Source organism: Neophocaena asiaeorientalis, unplaced genomic scaffold (assembly GCF_003031525.2).
Source record: "Neophocaena asiaeorientalis asiaeorientalis breed wild unplaced genomic scaffold, Neophocaena_asiaeorientalis_V1.1 scaffold152, whole genome shotgun sequence".
Lineage (NCBI taxonomy): Eukaryota > Metazoa > Chordata > Mammalia > Artiodactyla > Phocoenidae > Neophocaena > Neophocaena asiaeorientalis.
The window spans coordinates 9,646,833-9,665,451 of NW_020185338.1; positions in this window are offsets into that span (position 1 = coordinate 9,646,833).

Sequence of the window (18,619 nt, forward strand, 5' to 3'; positions counted from 1 at the left end):
TAAAAGAGCTCAATAACCTATTCCACTCATCTGTCTGAAGGCCTCCTTGCCTACATCTGTTCTTTTTCCATCTGCTTTGAAAGCAGGTTAAGCCCTCTGGGTTATGTAGAATCTGTAGCATAACCTGATCACAATTTGATATAAGCCCATTACCAAAAAGTCCTCATTACGACCCTGTTTGGTCCCCCTCAAAGCCCACTGTCCATATGGAGAGGTGTTTCATAACCCTTCCTTGCTTATAACTTCTTCTCAGCATGAAAGCATGTAAGCATCCAAAAGGGATGATTTCTTTCTTGGCTGTGATCACTCATTTCAAATGCACTCCATAATTAACAACTTTGAAAGCAAAGAGGTAAATTTTGTCACATGTATTATTAAAGCAGAGTGAGATCCCCCAGGACCAAATCAGGAGCCCGATTAAAAATGTCCATCTTAAAAGAAACAAGTAGACAGGGAGTTGTGCTCTCAGCAATCCCAAATCAACACACTGCTTGAAGCCCCTGGTCAAGCCATGTGGAAAGACACAGACCTTGGGACTGCCTTGGTGAATGAGACTCAAGTGTCCCCACTTGAATGCAGGTCACCCAGAATCAACTTCAATAGGGTCATCTGAAAGTGAGGAGATACGGGTTTGGGGCGATAGACCTGATGGGTGAGTAACCACGGTGGAACGAAAAAAAAAAGTAATAATTGAAAATTTCTTCATTCTTCAACAAATCAATTTTATTTTCAAGTACTATGGTAGATGCTGGCTTTTAGGCTTCTAGTTTTTCCTGCCTTTCTTGATCTTGGCCAAGACCTCTACCACCTCCACACCTCTGTTTCCCCAAGTACAACTTGAGGGGGTGGGAAGAAGTGATTACGAAGGGAACTCTTTCATGATTTTAGGAAAAGAGTGGAAGTTTAAAATCTATCTAAACTTTTATTTTGTTGTGGGAGTCAGTGTATTTTAATTTAACCACATTCAAATTCATTTCATAAAGACTTTTTAAACTCTAACTTCCTGCCAAACTTACAGAATTAGATACAATACTGTCTGAGAAGCGCTACACAGCCATCAAAAGAAAGCCAAACTAAGCATGGCAAACACTACTGTCATTTTAGGGGAGGAAAAATCCTAAATCCTGATGCCCAAGAGAGATGAGGACTACAAAACAGGCTCTTAACTTGCTGGCGACTGTGGCAGGCTAGAGAGGATTTGACGAGTTTCGCAAAGCAGCTTAGTGGCACTCTGCCTGGACTCAGCTCTGTGCATCCCGCGTACGGAGATGGTCCTTTGTTTACACAGGCCCAACTCTCTGGCGTTACTTCTGCCATTTCTGTTTTCTCCTAAGGCAGTGTGTTTGGTTGACAGAAAAAATTTTCTGCAAATGAAGGCAGCTACCAGGCATACACATATCTAAAACTCAAGTTAAAATTTTCTAAAGCTAAAAAATAAAAGAAAACACGCTGATGTAGTAAAATCCCAGAGAGACTCTACCTTAATGAGCATGCTGACTATGGCCAAGTTAAAACTGTTGTGGGAATCGTAATTCAGAATTTTCTGCTCCATTTAAATTCTCTAGGGCCAAATTGCCATAAAAATCTTTCTTATATTGAAATTCCATCTCTCCAGAAGGTAAAGAACAATCTATCTTTATACCCAAAGTAAATCAATTTGAAGAGAAGAATTACAAGGTGACTCTGCCTATGTCATTTTACCCTTCTGAATCTCAGCAATGAGATGAAGGTTTGGGGATGTCTTAGTACTTTGCCAGCACTAACACTGCATGATTCTGTTGTACAGGTGCCACCCAGTAACTGAAGGTTATACAAATCACACAGAAGTAAGAAGGAACCACTAAAGAAAGGCAGTTAGAAACACACATCTCAGATCTCCTTCAAAATGTTAGCCAACAGGTTTATTTTCCTTGGCTTTTTGCCTTCTTAGCTGTCAACATATACTACTACTTCTTCCCCAGGATTTTAAAAATAAAAATATTTTGGGGCTTCCCTGGTGGCGCAGTGGTTGAGAGTCCGCCTGCCAATGCAGAGGACATGGGTTCGTGCCCCGGTCCGGGAAGATCCCACATGCCACGGAGCGGCTGGGCCCGTGAGCCATGGCCGCTGAGCCTGCCCGTCCAGAGCCTGTGCTCCACAACGGGACAGGCCATGACAGTGAGAGGCCCGCGTACCGCAAAAAAAAAAAAATTTCTTACATAATCCAAACTCTAAAGGATGGATTGAAGCTAAGAAGGTAAAAACTGCTGGTGAATAAAAGGTGAAGATAACCAGTCATTGAAGAATATGTTCTCCATGATTATTTTGTATTATAATCTGAAACCATTTTTCCTAAAGTTCCTATTTCAAGATACGGCCCATTCCAGGTTTTATCTTCACATGAAAACCTATGTTTTGCAGACTCCTCAGTTAGCGAAGTGAAGCCCCATGACATAACGTAAAGTTTAAATGACACAATGTGCAACTTAAAGCCACCATCAATGACAAGAATGATTCTAGTCTGTTCTTCTTCTAGTTATTGGTTGCATTATAATCAGTATATATATTTTCCTCATTCTTTAAAACAACTCTTGTCCATGTGGTAAAGATTTAGCTACAACATTCGAGGAAGAAAAAGGAGGAGGAGGAAGAGAGTGGAAGGTGGAAGAGGAGAAAAAGGAGAAGGAATTGGTATGAGATCCTGGGAATAAAGAGAAGTGAAAAGTCCAGTGACCCAGCTTTGCACTAATTAGCTTTGTGCTTGATCTTAAATAAGACAGTAGATCTCTCTGAACCTCAGTGCTTCATCCACAGAATTATTTGGCTAGATTATTAATGATTATGAATGGTGTTTACCATTTCTTCCAACTCAAACATGTGATAACTCTTAAGTGACTAGAAAATAGTTATGATGTGACTACCCAATGGGAATGTGCAATCATTTAAAGTCCCAAATTGTAATCTTTTTGAAGATCAAGAAAAGTTTTGGTGGGTTTGGGGGCAGAAGATAATTGGTTGCCTGCGTGTTTTGAATCTGCTATTAACATTATTTTTTCTCTTCACCCTGTCAGCTCAGGGGACACATTTTACCCTTAGCACCCTTTCTAGATTCTGAATTCATAATCTTATGCCAGAAGAGCATCATAGTTGTCTTATTCATTTCTTTGGGTACCCAGAAACAGCTACTCAAATGTGTGCTGCTTGCACCGCACAGCAAGCAGCTCTGGAAGTGTTGAGGGAGTTAGTATAAAGCTTCTGTCAGTGATCCTAGATGGAGGGGTGATAGGAGTCATTGAAATGTAGATAGCAGAGAAAGAACGTTCACAAAGCACTCAGAAAGTCTAAGATGAAAAGAATTATATTAGTGCCAACGAGCATTATTCCATAAAAAGTCCCATTGTGGCTGATGAGAAGGAGCTCAAACCTTCAAATAAAACATTTAATTCACACCTGACAGCGATTTTCAGAGTATGGAACAAGAAATGTTAGTAATTCCATTCTTAGCCCAGGGCAAAACTGTAGCAGAATAGAGTGGCAATAAAATAAATGTCTGTGGTTCTCGGGGAAAAAAAAGGAAAACTGAAGAGAAAGGCCCTCTGGCAAAAAGAGTAAACCCCATGCACTGGCCTGAATTCCTCCAACTTTCAATTAGCAGGTTAAGGGGATTACAATGCTCACGTTATTTCTGCGCTGGTCTCACTCACATACTAGCACACACACACAGTTGACCCTTGGCCTTTGTGGATTCAACATTTGTGCTGTTGATCATTCACAAAGCAACTTCTAAAGGTCTTCGATTTGTGGTTGTCATTTTGCTGAAACCCCAGTATGAATAAGGCTACAGGACGTGAGGGCGGTTACAGATGAGAGTCAGTTAATGATTGTACTCAATAACTACTTCTTCACGTGACTTTATTCTCTACTCCTCTTTTTGTCTGCATTAATTTCCATGAAGCAATATGCAAAATGGCCCCCCAGATGGAGAAGAACTATAAGCAAATGTTGGATTCACAAATCTGGGCTTTCATGGACCAATATGTTGGGACTGAGGCTGGACAATTTCACCCCTTCCACTGCCATGTGTAACCAATTAAAAAACAGAAGACATACACAGATGAAGTATCAAAATATCTTTGGGTGCCAATAAACTGGATTAGAGAATCTGATCTGTTACCACATTTAGGCTTCCCACTGTTTTCTTCCTAGAATTAAGCATGCCTACCTGTCATAGCAACTAGACAATAGGCCTTTGCTCTCGGAAACTGTGGCCGTTAAGAGAAGGAAAACACTCTTGTCCTGAAATCAGGATGCTTGAAAAGAGAGAAGGAGGCTAGGATGAAAGTTTATAAACCTTTTACCTGATGTCATCAATCAAATATGCCTCTACTTCCTGGAAAAGGAATAAGTAAAAGGTAGAAAGTAGGGCTAGAAGTATCATGTATTGAAGCATATGGAAACTTTGCTATCTGAATTCAAAAGTATTCCACACTTCTGTTTTGTTTCTGGAAGAACTCATTGAGCATGTGCTAATAATAATAGCTGGAATAGCAATAAAAATAATATTCTGAATCAGTCAGAACAGGCCAGGCTATGCTACAATAATAAACAACCCTAAAAATCAGTGACATAAAACATCAAAAATTTTACTTCTTAATCACCTTCTATGACCACAGCAAATTGGTTATGAACTAAAACCCAAGTGCATTAAAACAAAAAATACAAGAAGACAGGCATGAAAAATGCAGATATTCAAAATATTTTTTAAATATGTGATTTAGTTCAAAAATATTAGAATACAGTTCTTTATGGGTCTCTTGAATTTCCACCATCTTGCAAGGAAAGTACTAAAAACTTTTGTTCTGAACTATCTTTTAAAAGATATTTATGTAGCAAACAGCCTTAGAAGAGAGTAAAAGTTCCCTTCTCTGAAGCAGCAGGAAGGTTTGCTTACTATACAGTATAATAAAAACAGTATCTCCCTCCAGGGAGAAGGGGAAGATTTGCTTGCAGCCCACTGTAAAAGATTTGGGCTTCCTAAGCTGGAGATCCTTGGCTATGACATAAACTCACTGCATGTGCAGTATCCAGATAAACTGCTCCTCATCACCTCTGTGGGACATGAAGAGCAAGGGGAACAATGCAACCATGAAAGACATGCATCTTGCTATTCTGTGTTTAACAGTGTCATACTTCTGTGACCAGGAGTCTTTTGTCTTCTGTCAAGATCCATACAACTATGGCATGCTACCTTGTTGGCTTGCAAATGGGGTAAAACCTTAGACCTTTCCAAGTTCATGACAGAAATCAAACAATTAGATGAAGAATTTCAGCAGAAAGCTGGAAACTATTATAAAATGGAAATCTTGGAACTAGAAATAAAGTAACAGAAACAGAACTCAATAAACAAGTTCAAGAGCAAATTAGATACAGCTAAAGAGAGAATTAGTAAACTAGAAGATACACAAGAAAATGGCTGGCTTGAAGCTTGACAGAAAAAGAGATAAAGAATACAAAAACAACTGAAGCTTTCTGTGTATCCATTCATAATTCTATTACTTTTTCTAACCTAAAAGTAACTCTTTTTTAGATTCAATGTTTCTCATACCCATGTATATACTTATACAATTACTACAGGTATATGTATGTATGTATATGTTTGTATGTATACCAAACAACATAGAGCATTGCTTCTACTTTTCAAAACTTTATATAAATGATATTATAATGTGCTTGCTTTTTTCTTAATATTTGAATCCTATAAAAAGCTTTTTACAGGGGGCTTCCCTGGTGGCGCAGTGGTTGAAAGTCCGCCTGCTGATGCAGGGGACACGGGTTCATGCCCCAGTCCGGGAAGATCCCACATGCTGCGGAGTGGCTGGGCCCGTGAGCCATGGCCGCTGAGCCTGCGCGTCCGGAGCCTGTGCTCCTCAATGGGAGAGGCCACAACAGTGAGAGGCCCGCGTACCGCAAAAAAAAAAAAAAAAAAAAAAAAAGCTTTTTACTAAATCATTTTCACTGACTTCTCTTATTTCAAATAAGGCAAAATGTTCTCTAACACAATAATGCATCTTTTGCACCAAAATATTGTTTTATATTATTAGTGATTCTACCAGCTTTCAAAGCAGTTTTATATTTCCCAACTTCAGGTATAAAACAAAAACCTAGGCTAGAAAAAAAAATTGAAAGTCAAAGAATGCATTTAAAGAAAGTAAAACACACTATGAAAGAATTTAGATTTGTTATCAGTACATGAGAGGACCTGGAGAAACATGTAGCACTAAAGCATTCAGAAAGCTCTTTTTAAAAATCATCAATTAGGGCTTCCCTGGTGGCACAGTGGTTGAGTCCGCCTGCTGATGCAGAGGACACAGGTTCGTGCCCCAGTCCGGGAAGATCCCACATGCCGCGGAGCGGCTGGGCCCGTGAGCCATGGCCACTGAGCCTGTGCGTCCGGAGCCTGTGCTCCGCAATGGGAGGGGCCACAACAGTGAGAGCCCCGCATACCGCAAAAAAAAAAAAAAAAAAAAAAAAATCATCGATTAGAAAACTCATAAATTTCCTTAGGGAGTTGAAAAGGGTGTTAGTATGGCTGAAAACCAGTGGCAGAGTAGATAACACAAAACAATAACCATTAGCTTATAGATCCCATGCCACAAGATGATGGTGTCCATTGCATATTGTAAGTGATCATAAGAAGTGTTCAGTGACCAGACTGAACCATGATCAGATTGATTTTTCTCTGAATAATTGACATGAAGCATTATAAAATGAGTAGGGAAACATTTCAGTCCATTTCAATCTTGAAAATGCACAAATTTGTTCACTGCAATTTCTCACCAAGGTAAACACTGACATATTTCTTGCAACTCAAGGAAACTAAAGAAGTAATGTCTATAGTATATGGAAATTGAAAAATATTACTGACTGAAATAGGGAAAAAGATAATTTTAGCATATGAAAGATTCATTTTACTAGAACCATTGAAACAGGGAAAGAGTTGCTCCAGTAAAAATATTCAAAAGAAAGGTCTAATGCCATATTCCTGAAACAAGTTTTCCTGTAATGAAAAGTGGTGAAGGTTAAGACAAGTATTTAATAGGACACACTTCGTAATAGTATGAAAAGATGGATTTTGAACTATTTAATTTTATTCAACTTAAGCCTACCCCGGAAAGAATGACTTGACCTCAGGCAAGACAGCTCTTGGCAGCTGAGACGAACCCAGTTGTAGCTGATGCCTTGAGGCTATCTGATGACTGAACTCCCTCTAGCTGGGCAGCCAGTCCTTTCTTGAAAAAAGAGAAATTCAGAACATCAGGCAGAAATGCAAGCCTAACTCTAAAGGCAGGGATATGCAGATCTTTTCCTCTTGGGCCAATCTTGTAGGGGTGAGATTCCAATTTAAATAGTCCTCTGTGCTGAGTATTTTTCTCTTTGTCCCTCCAAACCCACTCTCTACCCTCAGCACCTTCACCTGTGCCCTCAAAATCTGACTTTTACTGACTGTATCAATGGGCTTTCCCACCCTTTGGTTTGCCGTCAGGTTCAGTCAATAAGAATCACCTGCAGAAGATCAAAGGGCAAGATGAGAGGAAGGTCAGAGTATTTATTCCCCTGACTCAATGCTGCCAGGCAGTAGGTTGGCAATATTCCCCCAACAGACGTCACCACTTCTACTGCTGACCCTTCCTTACAGCTACAGATCTCCCTCCAGGTATCAGTAATGGCTCTTTCTGCCTGACCCTTCAGTTTACAGATGTGATGGCTTGTTATTTCTACACTAGGGAGGTACCTCACCATTCTATATTGCCTTCCTTTAGCCTTACCTATGCCTATCCAATAATTCCCTTTACTAGGCTGTCCTCAATTACACCAACTCTTCCTATTAAGACCTTGGCTAATTCACCGTAATTTGAAGTCTCTCCATGTATACCCCTCAAAAGTAATAAAGAGATCAACTATAACAAATGGGGGGGGTGGAAATAGGAGAAAAAATTCTTAGGGCACAATTAATAAGGTTGACATTGATGAGAAGCAATGAGTCTTGACATTGCCAGGGAAGCTCCTTTCAATTGTGTGCCTCAGTTAACACCCTCTTTTGATTCTTTGGAGGATTTAAAAACAGTAATTGATTTGCCCAGAAAGCACTTAGCCAGGAAGCTTTCCAAGAGGCCAGAGCCTCTTGTTCATGAGCCTGAGGAATTAGTAAACACAGTTTATGGCCAATAAAACCCCACACACAGCTTGGGCAAATAATAAGGTGAAAGCGGTTTCTTATTAAAGTTATGGTTAGGTTTATCACATCTAATCATAACAGTCTCACCAGGGAGAAAAGTAAGCAAGTCTTCATTATGCACCACTACGTGCCAAAGGCAGAATTCTCTCAGGGAGAAAAAAGCCCACATAAGCAATAGCATATTTTGGAAATACACACCTTTGCCCAAAGAATTTGGCCCAAAGTGGAACTTGCCTGGTAAGCAATTACTTGACCAGTTAGCTGAGCTGGATTGACCACAAAGCTAATGAGCTAAAGCTTCAGGGTCCCTCACTTACACAAACTCCTTCCAAGGCTCTGAGAGGAACCCTAACCATATGTTCACATCATCAGTATGTTTGTACAATTTGCCAAAATGAGAATTTTAATTACAATTTATTGAGACTGTTATCTTTTTCTACTCTGCTGTCCCCAGCATTGGACCTCCAACTGTGTTGGGTGACATTGGGGTAGCTAGGGCCTAAGCAGCAGTTCAGTTGGAGATACATTAGTTTTGGTTTATGTGATATATGGTTCTGAGTAACTTTTGCATATAGTTATTGCAAGTCCTCCCCTAGTAGGAATGGCCTCCAGGAATATCCCTACTGTCCACTGTGTCAACACATGCTGGCTTGTTATTGCTACACTAAAGGGGTACCTTGCAGGACACATGCTAGACACAAAGGTGCCAGGCCAAAGTGTTACCATCATGTGAACATGGTGCCCAAGATTGGTAACATGAGGGGATTAGAGGAAAAACAAAGTTTGAAAGGTCTGGAGCTGGAAGTTAGTATGTGCAAAAATGTGAATAATTTTACACATCAGACATGTAAGATTATAAGTAGATTCAGTTCTCAAAGATGCATAATTAAAACAGAACTTTTCTCCCATCAAGAAAAGACTTAGTAATACACAAGACACAATTATGAACACCATACATATCTTTTCTTTTTTGATTGGAATCATGTAAGATAAAAATTGAACAGAATTTCTAAGCTTAAAAGGGTACAAATCTGTAGCCATTCTACAGAGAAGTATATCTGTATTTTTATTATTATCAAAAATATAAACAAGTATCAATCAACCTCTTTAGAGAAAAGACTGAATTATCTTTCTACTCTCTCAATAGAAAATGATATTACAAAATGCTATTATGTGAAGAAGCCATCAAAATGGCATGCAGGAAAAAAAGTTATGGAAAGCAAATGGCAGGCTGCTAAATAATGTAAAAATCATTATTTTTCTGTATTTTCTTTTGTGATATTCATCACCTCTTTTAAAATGGCTGTGATTTCTTTGTCCAGATAAATATTCACTTCTACATCTAATTGTAGATTCATGAATTTTGATTATTTTTCTTAAAGAGGCCCCTGTATAAACTGTAGAAATTTCAAGACCAAAAAACCTGGACTTCCCTGCCACTTGACCTCAAATGCAGTAATGTACACATTCCAGGCTCAAGTGTTATCTAACTTCATATACAGTTGTCCCTTGGTATCCACAGGGTATTGATTCCAGGACCCTGCTGCAGATACCAAACTCCACAGATGCTCAAGTCCCTTATATAAAATAGTATAGTATTTGCATATAACCTATGCACATACTAATTATTTATAATATCCAATAAATGTAAATATTATGTAAATAATTATAAATACAATTTAAATGCCATGTAAATAGTCGTTGGCACATTGCAAATTTGCTTTTTGGAACTTTCTGGAATTTATTTTTTCTCAAATGTTTTCAATCTAAGGTTGGTTGAATCTATGAATGCAGAACCCATGGCCTACTATACACAGAAGCAGATACTACCTAGGATGAAACATAAGGGGAAGTCTCGATGTTAGAAAGAATACATATCACAGATAGCATGATGGTTTCCATCTGCCCAGAAATGCAACTTAATCAATTGCCTTGAGAAGGTCTCCTAGAGATGGTAGAGTAGAAAGACCCTGAGTTCACTTCCTCTCATGGGCACACCAAAAATTACAACTATTTACAGAACTATCAATGAAGAAGACCAGAATCTACCAGAAGAAATCTACTACTAAAGATATAAAGAAGGAGCCACAACAAGAAGGATAGGAGGGGTGGAGTCACGGTATAGTCAAGACCCATACCCCAAGTTGTGTAACCCATGAACAGGAGAATAATTACAATTATAATGGTTCTCCCCAAGGAGTGAGGGGTCTGAGCTCCACATCAGTCTCCCCAGCCTGGAGGTCCTGCACCAGAACGATGAGCCCCCAGAACACTTGGCTTGGAAGGCCAGCAGGACTTACTTTTGTGAGTCCCAGAGGGCTGTGAGAAACGAGACTCCACTCTTAAAGGATGCACACAAGACCTCACACACTCCAGGACCCAGGGAAAAACCAACAATTTGAAAGGATCCTGGGTTAGACCTACCTGCTGATCTTAGAGAGTCTCCCGGAGAGGCAGGAGGCAACTGGAGCTCACAATGGGGACATAAAAACTGGAAGAGCCATTTTGGGGAGCTCCTTCTACCATGTGGACACTGGTACTGGCAAAAGCCATTCTAGAATCCTCCCTTAGCTTACCACCCTCAGAACCCAGCTCCACTGTCACCCACCAGCCTATAGGCACCAGTACTGGGATGTGTCAGGCCAATCAACTAACCTGTCAAGGACACAGCCCCACCTACCAGGAGACAAGCTGCCTTAAGACTGGCTTAGCCCACAGCCACCCCTGAACAAAGCCCTGCCCACCAGAGGGCCCAGAATGCAGGCCTATATACCAGTCTAATACAGGCATTAGACCTGGGACCCCCCAGAGCACTGCAGCCAGAGAACCCAGGACCTAGCTCTGCCTACCAGCAAGACTGCTCTAGCCTCAGGACCAGCCTCACCCACCAGCAGGAAAACAGCAGTACCAGGACAACTGCAACCTCATAGCCTGCCATGGCAGGACCCAGCCTACCCAATAGCTCTGAGATAGGTGGGGCCATAGCCCAAGCCCCAAATACCAGCAGGCCAATACAAGCTTCAGGACACCTGGCACCCCACAGCCAGCTGTGTCAGGAAATGGACCCACCCACCAGTTGTTCAGCACCAGCTCTTGGACCCTTGAGCCCTACAGCCCAACCCCAGGACCCAACTCTGTCCACCAGTGGGCTGGCACTAGCCCCAACACCTGACTTCACCCACAAGTGGGCAAGTCCCAGTCCTGGGATCCCCTGGACCCTGATTCCACCCACCAGTAAGCCAGCATTAAACCCGGGCCCCCCTGGGGTTACACAACCAGCTCACCAGGCCCTGCCAACCAGTGGTGAGCAGACTCCACACAAGGCCAAGCCTGGCAACCAACAAAACCAGAGGCCAACCCAGACTGCCTATAGTAGTCAACCTGCCACAAGAGGAGGACCCACACAACCCACACAGAGGGTACCCCTAGAGCATAGAGCTTTGGTGACCAGAGGGGAGTGCATTGCTGGGACACATAGGACATCTCCTACAAAAGGCTACTCCTCCAAGATCGGGAAAGGCAACCACCCTACCAGATAACATAGAAATAAAAACAGCAAGTTAGGAAAAAAGTCAGCAGAGGAAAATGTCCAAATGAAGGAATACAATAAAACCCCAAAAGAAGAACTAAGTGAACTAGAGGTAGGTAATCCACCTGAGAAAAAGTTCAAGGTAATGAATTTAAAGATTATCAAAGAACCTGGGAGAAGAATGGATGAACAGTTAGAAGTTTTTACAAGTTAGAAAATGTAAAGAACAACCAAACAGACATAAAGAATATAGTAACAGGAATGAAAAGTACACTAGAAGGGATCAGTAATGGTCTAAATGATATAGAGGAACAGATCAACAAGGTAGAAGACAGAGTAGTGTAAATCACTGTAGATAAACAGAAAAAAGAAAGAAAAGAAATGAGGATAGTTTAAGAGACATCTAGGACAAAATCAGTCATACTAATGGTTGCATTATATAGGGGTCCCAGAAGGAGAAGACAGAGAAAAAGAGACAGAGAACATATTTGAACACATAATAGCTGAAAACTTCTCTAACCTGGGAAAGGAAACAGACATCCAAGTTCAGGAAGCACAGAGAGTGCCAAACAAGATGATGGCGGTCCAGTGGTTAGGACTCCATGCTTCCACTGCAGGGGGTACGGGTTCCATACCTGGTTGGGAAACTAAGATCCCGCATGCCACACAGGGCAGCCAAAAAAAATAAAAAAGAATAAAAGAAAAAAAAAGAAGAACTCAAAGAGGGCCACACCAAGACACATTGTAATTAAAAATGGCAAAAATTAAGGATAAAGAGAGAATATTAAAAGCAGCAAGGGAAAACAAGTTACATACAAGGGAACTCCCAAAAGGCTATTATCTGACTTTTCAGCAGAAACTCTGCAGGCCAGGAAGGAGTGACACAATATATTTAAAGTGATGAAAGAGAAAAACCTACAACTAAGAATACTCTACTTGACAAGGCTCTCATTCAGTTTTTTTTTTTTTTTTGCAGTACACAGGCCTCTCACTGCTGAGGCCTCTCCCATTGCGGAGCACAGGCTCCAGACGTGCAGGCCCAGCAGCCATGGCTCACGGGCCCAGCCGCTCCACAGCATGCGGGATCCTCCCGGACCAGGGCACGAACCCCTTTCCCCTGCATCGGCAGGTGGACTCTCAACCACTGCGCCACCAGGGAAGCCCTCTTATTCAGTTTTGATGGCAAGATCAAGTTTTACATTCAAGCAAAAGCTAAAAGAGTTAGGCACCACCAAACCAGGTTAAAAAGAAATGTAAAAAGGACTTCTCTAAGCAAAAAAGAAAAGGCCACAACTAGAAAAGAAAATTATGAAAGGAAAAATCTCATAGGTAAAGACAAATATACAGTAAAGGTAGGGAATCAACCAAATACAAAGCTAGTAGGAAAGATAAAAGACAAAAACAGTAAAATCATCTATAACCAAAAAAGCAGTTAACGGATACACACACACACACAGGTAAAATATGATGTCAAAAGCAGTGATTATGAGGGGAGGAGAGTAAAAATGCAGGGTTCTCAAAATACGTTTGAAATTAAGTAATCAGCAACTTAAAATAATAATGTATATGTATATAGATTGCTATATACAAACCTCATGGTAACCACAAAACTCTATAATAGCTACAAACATTAAAAAGAGAAAGGGATCCAAACATAACATTAAAGACAGTTACCAAATCACAAAGGAAGAGAACAATGGAAGAAGAAAGGAACAAAAAGAACTACAAAAACAACCACCAAACAATTTTTTAAATGGCAATAAGTACATCCATATCAATAATTACTTTAAATGTAAATGAATTAAATGCTCTAATCAAAAAACATAGAGTGGCTGAATGGATACAAAAATAAGATCCATATATATGCTGCCTGAAAGAGGTTCACTTCAGATTTAAAGGCCCACAGACAGAAACTGAGGGGATGGAAAAAGGAATACCATGCAAATGGAAATCAAAAGAAAACCAAGATAGCAATATTTATATCAGACAAAATGGATTTTAAAACAGACTGTTACAAGAGACAAAGAAGGACATTACATAATAATCAAGGGATCAATCCAAGAAGATGTAACAATTTAAAATATATATACACACAACATAGGACCACCTAAATACATATTATTAACATCATATTAATATAAGCAAATATTAACATACATGAATGGGGAAATTAACAGTAACACGATAATAGTAGGGGACCTTAACACCCCATTTACATAAGTGAACAGATAATCCAGACAGAAAATCAATAAAGAAACACTGGCCTTAAATGACACATTAGATCGGATGCACTTATTAAATACATAGAGAACATTCCATGCAAAAGCTACGGTATACACATTCTTCTCAAGTGCACTTGGAACACTCTCCACATCCTAGGTCACTAGACAAGGCTCATAAAATTTAAGAAAATTGAAATCATATCAAGAATCTTTTCCAATCATAATATTTTGAGACTAGAAATCAGCTACAAGCTAAAATGCAAAAAACACAAACACATAGAGGCTAAACAATACACCACTAAACAACCAATGGATCATTGAAGAAATCAAATAGGAAATCAAAAAATTATCTGGAGACAAATGAAAATGGAAACACACCAATGTAAAAATCTATGGGACACAGCAAAAGCAGTTCTATCAGGGAAATTTATAGCAATACATGTCACCTCAGGGAACAAAAAAGTCTCAGATAAACAACCTAAACTTACACCTAAAGCAACTAAAGAAAGAAGAACAAACAAAACCCAAAGTTAGTAGAAGGAAAGAAATCATAAACATCAGAGTAGAAATAAATGAAATAGAGACTGAGAAAACAATAGAAAAGATCCATAAAACTAAAAGCTTGTTCTTTGAAAAGATAAACAAAATTGATAAACCTTTAGCCAGATTCACCAAGGAAAAATAAGGGGGGCAGGGAGCTCAAATCAATAAAGTCAGAAATGAAAAAAAAAAGAAGTTACAACCAACACCACACAAATACAAAGGATCATAAGAGTCTACTATGAACAACTATATACCAATAAAATGGACAACACAGAGGAAATAGACAAATTCTTAGAAATGTACAATATCCCAAGACTGAAACAGGAAGAAATAGAAAATATAAATACACCAATTACCACTAATGAAATTGAATCAGCAATTAGAAAAACAAAAAAACTTCCAACAAACAAAAGTCCTGGACCTGGTGCCTTCACAGATGAATTCTACCAAACATTTAGAGAAGACTTAACATGTAGCCTTTTGAAACTATTCCAAAAATTTCAGAGGAAGGAACACTTTTGAACTCATTTTATGAGGCCACCAACACCCTGATACCAAAACCAGACAAAGATATAACAAAAAAGGAAACTTTCAGGCCAATATCACTGATGAACATAGATGAGAAAATCATCAACAAAATATTAGCAAACTGAATCCAACAGTACATTAAAAGGATCATCAAACACCATGATCAAGTGGGATTTATCCCAGGGATGAAGGATGGTTCAATATCTGCAAATCAATCAATGTGGTATACCACATTAACAAATTGAGTAATAAAAACCACATGATCATCTCAATAGATGCAGTAAAAGCTTTTGCCAAATTCAACATCCATTTATGATGAAAACTCTCCAGAAAGTGGGTAAAGAGGGAATATACCTCATGTAATAAAGGCCATATATAAGCTCACAACCAACATCAAACTCAACAGTGAAATGCTGAGGACAGTTCCTCTAAGATCATGAATAAGACATGGATGCCCATTCTCACCACTTTTATTCAATATAGTATTGAATAAGTCCTAGCCACAGCAATCAGACAAGAAAAAGAAATAAAAGTAATTCAAATTGTAAAGGAAGTAAAACTGCTACTGTTTGTAGATGACATGATACTATACATAGAAAATCCTAAAGACACCACAAAAATATTACTAGAACTCATTAATGAATTCAGTTAAGTTGCAGGACACAAAATAATATACAGAAATCTGTTGCATTTCTATACATTAACAATGAACTATCAGAAAGAAAATTAAGGAAACAATCCCACTTATAACTGCATCAAAAAGAATAAATACATAGGAATAAACTTACTTAAGGAGGTAAAATACCTCTACTCAGAAAACTATAAGATACTGATGAAAGAAACTGAAAAGAACACAAACAGATGAAAAGATATACTGGGCTCATGGACTGGAAGAATTAATATTGTTAAAATGACCATAGTACCCAAGGCAATTTACAGATTTGATGCAAGCACTATCAAATTAGCAACAGCATTTTTCACAGAACTAGAACAAATAATTTCAAAATTTGTATGGAAACACAAATGACCCTAAATAGCCAAAACAAACTTAAGAAAGAACAGAGCTGGAGAAATCATGCTCCCTAACTTCAGACTACGCTACAATGCTACGGTAATCAAAAAGTATGGTACTGGCACAAAAACAGACACAGATCAATAGATCAGAATAGAGAGCCCAGAAATAAAACCACGTGCTCATAATCAATTAATCTATGAAAAAAGAGGCAAGAATATACAATGGAGAAAACACAGTCTCTTCAATAAATGGTGCTGGGGAAACTGGACAGCCTCATGTAAAAGAATGAAATTAGAACATTCTCTCACACCACATACACAAATAACTTCAAAATAGATTAAAGTCCTAAATATAAGACCAGAAACCATAACACACCTAGAAAAAAATTAGGCAGAACACTCTTTGCCATAAATTGTAGCAATATTTTTTTGGATCTGTCTCCTAAGGCAAAGGAAACAAAACCAAAAATAAACAAATGAGACCTAATTAAACTTAAAAGCTTTTGCACAGCAAAGGAAACCACTGACAAAATGAAAAGACAACTTATGGGATGGGAGAAAATATTTGCAAATGATGTGACAAATTAGGGGCTAATATCCAAAATACATAAACTCAAGTCAAAAAAACAAACAACCCAACCAAAAAATGGGCAGAAGACCTGAATAGATATTTTTCCAAAGAAGACATACAGATGCCAACAGGCACATGAAAAGATACTCAACATTACTAATCATCAGAAAAATGCAAATCAAAACAACAAGGAGCTATCACCTCACACCTATCAGAATGATTATTATGAAAAAGACCACAAATAACAAATGATGGCAAAGATGTGGAGAAAAGGGAACCCTTGTACACTGTTGGTGGGAATGTAAACTGGTATAGCCACAGTGGAAAATATTATGAAGGTTTCTTTAAAATCTATAAACAGAACTACCATATGATTCAGCGATTCCACTCTTGGGTATACATCAGAAAAAAATAAAAACACTAATTTGAAAAGATACATGCACCCCAAGTTCATAGCATCATTATTTATAACTGCCAAGATATGGAAGCAACCTAAGTGTCCATCAACAGATGACTGGATATAAAAGAAGTGGTCTATACAAAATGGAATACTACTCAGCCATAAAAAAGAATTAAATTTTTCCATTTGCAAAATGTGGATGGACCTGGAAAGTATTACGCTTAGTGAAGTAAGTCAGAGAATAGCAAATACTGTATGTTATTTCTCATATATGGAATCTATATATAACAAAAAAAGAAACAGATTCACAGATACAGAGAACAAATTAGTAGTTACCAGTGGCGTAGGGAAGGGAGGAGGAGCAAGCTAGGGATAGGGGATTAAGAGGTACAAACTATTATGTATAAAAGAAATAAGCTACAAGTATACATCATGAAGCACAGGGAATATAGTCAATATTTTATAACTATAAATGGAGTATAATCTATAAAAATTTTGACTCACTATATTGTACACCTATAACTAATATATTATATATCAACTATGCCTCAATAAAAAATAATAAATTTTAAAAATCTTAGAGTTAAAAAAAAAGTAGGTCATCTAGTGTTCACTGTCATCTAGCAAGGAGCTATTAAAGCTGGACTTCACAAAACTGCTTTCTGGTCCTATCTTTGTCCATAACATCTTCTAACTAGAAAGAAATCAGATGATTTCTCCGTGCCTTATTTTCTTCATGCTGAAAATAGGTTGCCCTCTGGGCAAACTCCTCCTTACTATCTACACAAAATGGCTCAATCTCATTCCCACCTTCACCCCACTTACTGAGCCTTCCCAGAGAGCCCTCCACCTCATGGGCCTCTACCCCTCCAAATTTCTACTGCACTGTGTTCTTGACTGTCCCACTTACATGTCACTCCCTGCACCTGGAGTCCTCTCTCCTCCCCACTCCTGTCTTACTTCATTCTTTTAAAAAACAGTTAGACAAGGATATTTTATGCAGCAGGTTTTTACTAAATATTTTGGTAATGGAGGGAGATTACAGCACAGAGCTCAATAAAATATCATTTAGAATAAACATCACACATCACACTCTGCCTCAAAATTCATCAAACACATCTTTCCCAGAAAATATTTCACCTAAGGCCGTAAGCCCCAAGCTTCCTCTTGCTGACGTTATTGTCTCAAGAACCTATAAGTTTGTTAAATCCTTTCTTAATCCAATTGACAAGTGCAAATTATTTTTCTTTATTGTATAGATCATATTTAATCATTTTTGACTAAATGTATCCAAAATAGAAAATGTCCTGGGGTGGTGACATGGCTATATTTCATATGGAAATAGGTCTATTCAGGCATTTAAAACAAACAAAAAAAAGAGGTCAATTCTCTCGAAGAATTCATTCTGGTTTCTTCTTTGGCTAACCAACTCAAACTACATGCAGCTTTTGAAAGTAGAAATTTATCTCCAAATTCTCAAGTATTAGAAAATGCACAAGAATAAAATGGAGAACTATTGTGAAAACTTTTTAAAAGTTAAAGTTGTATACTAAGTAAGATGTTATAAAGTATGCATACATAGAATAATACTATCATT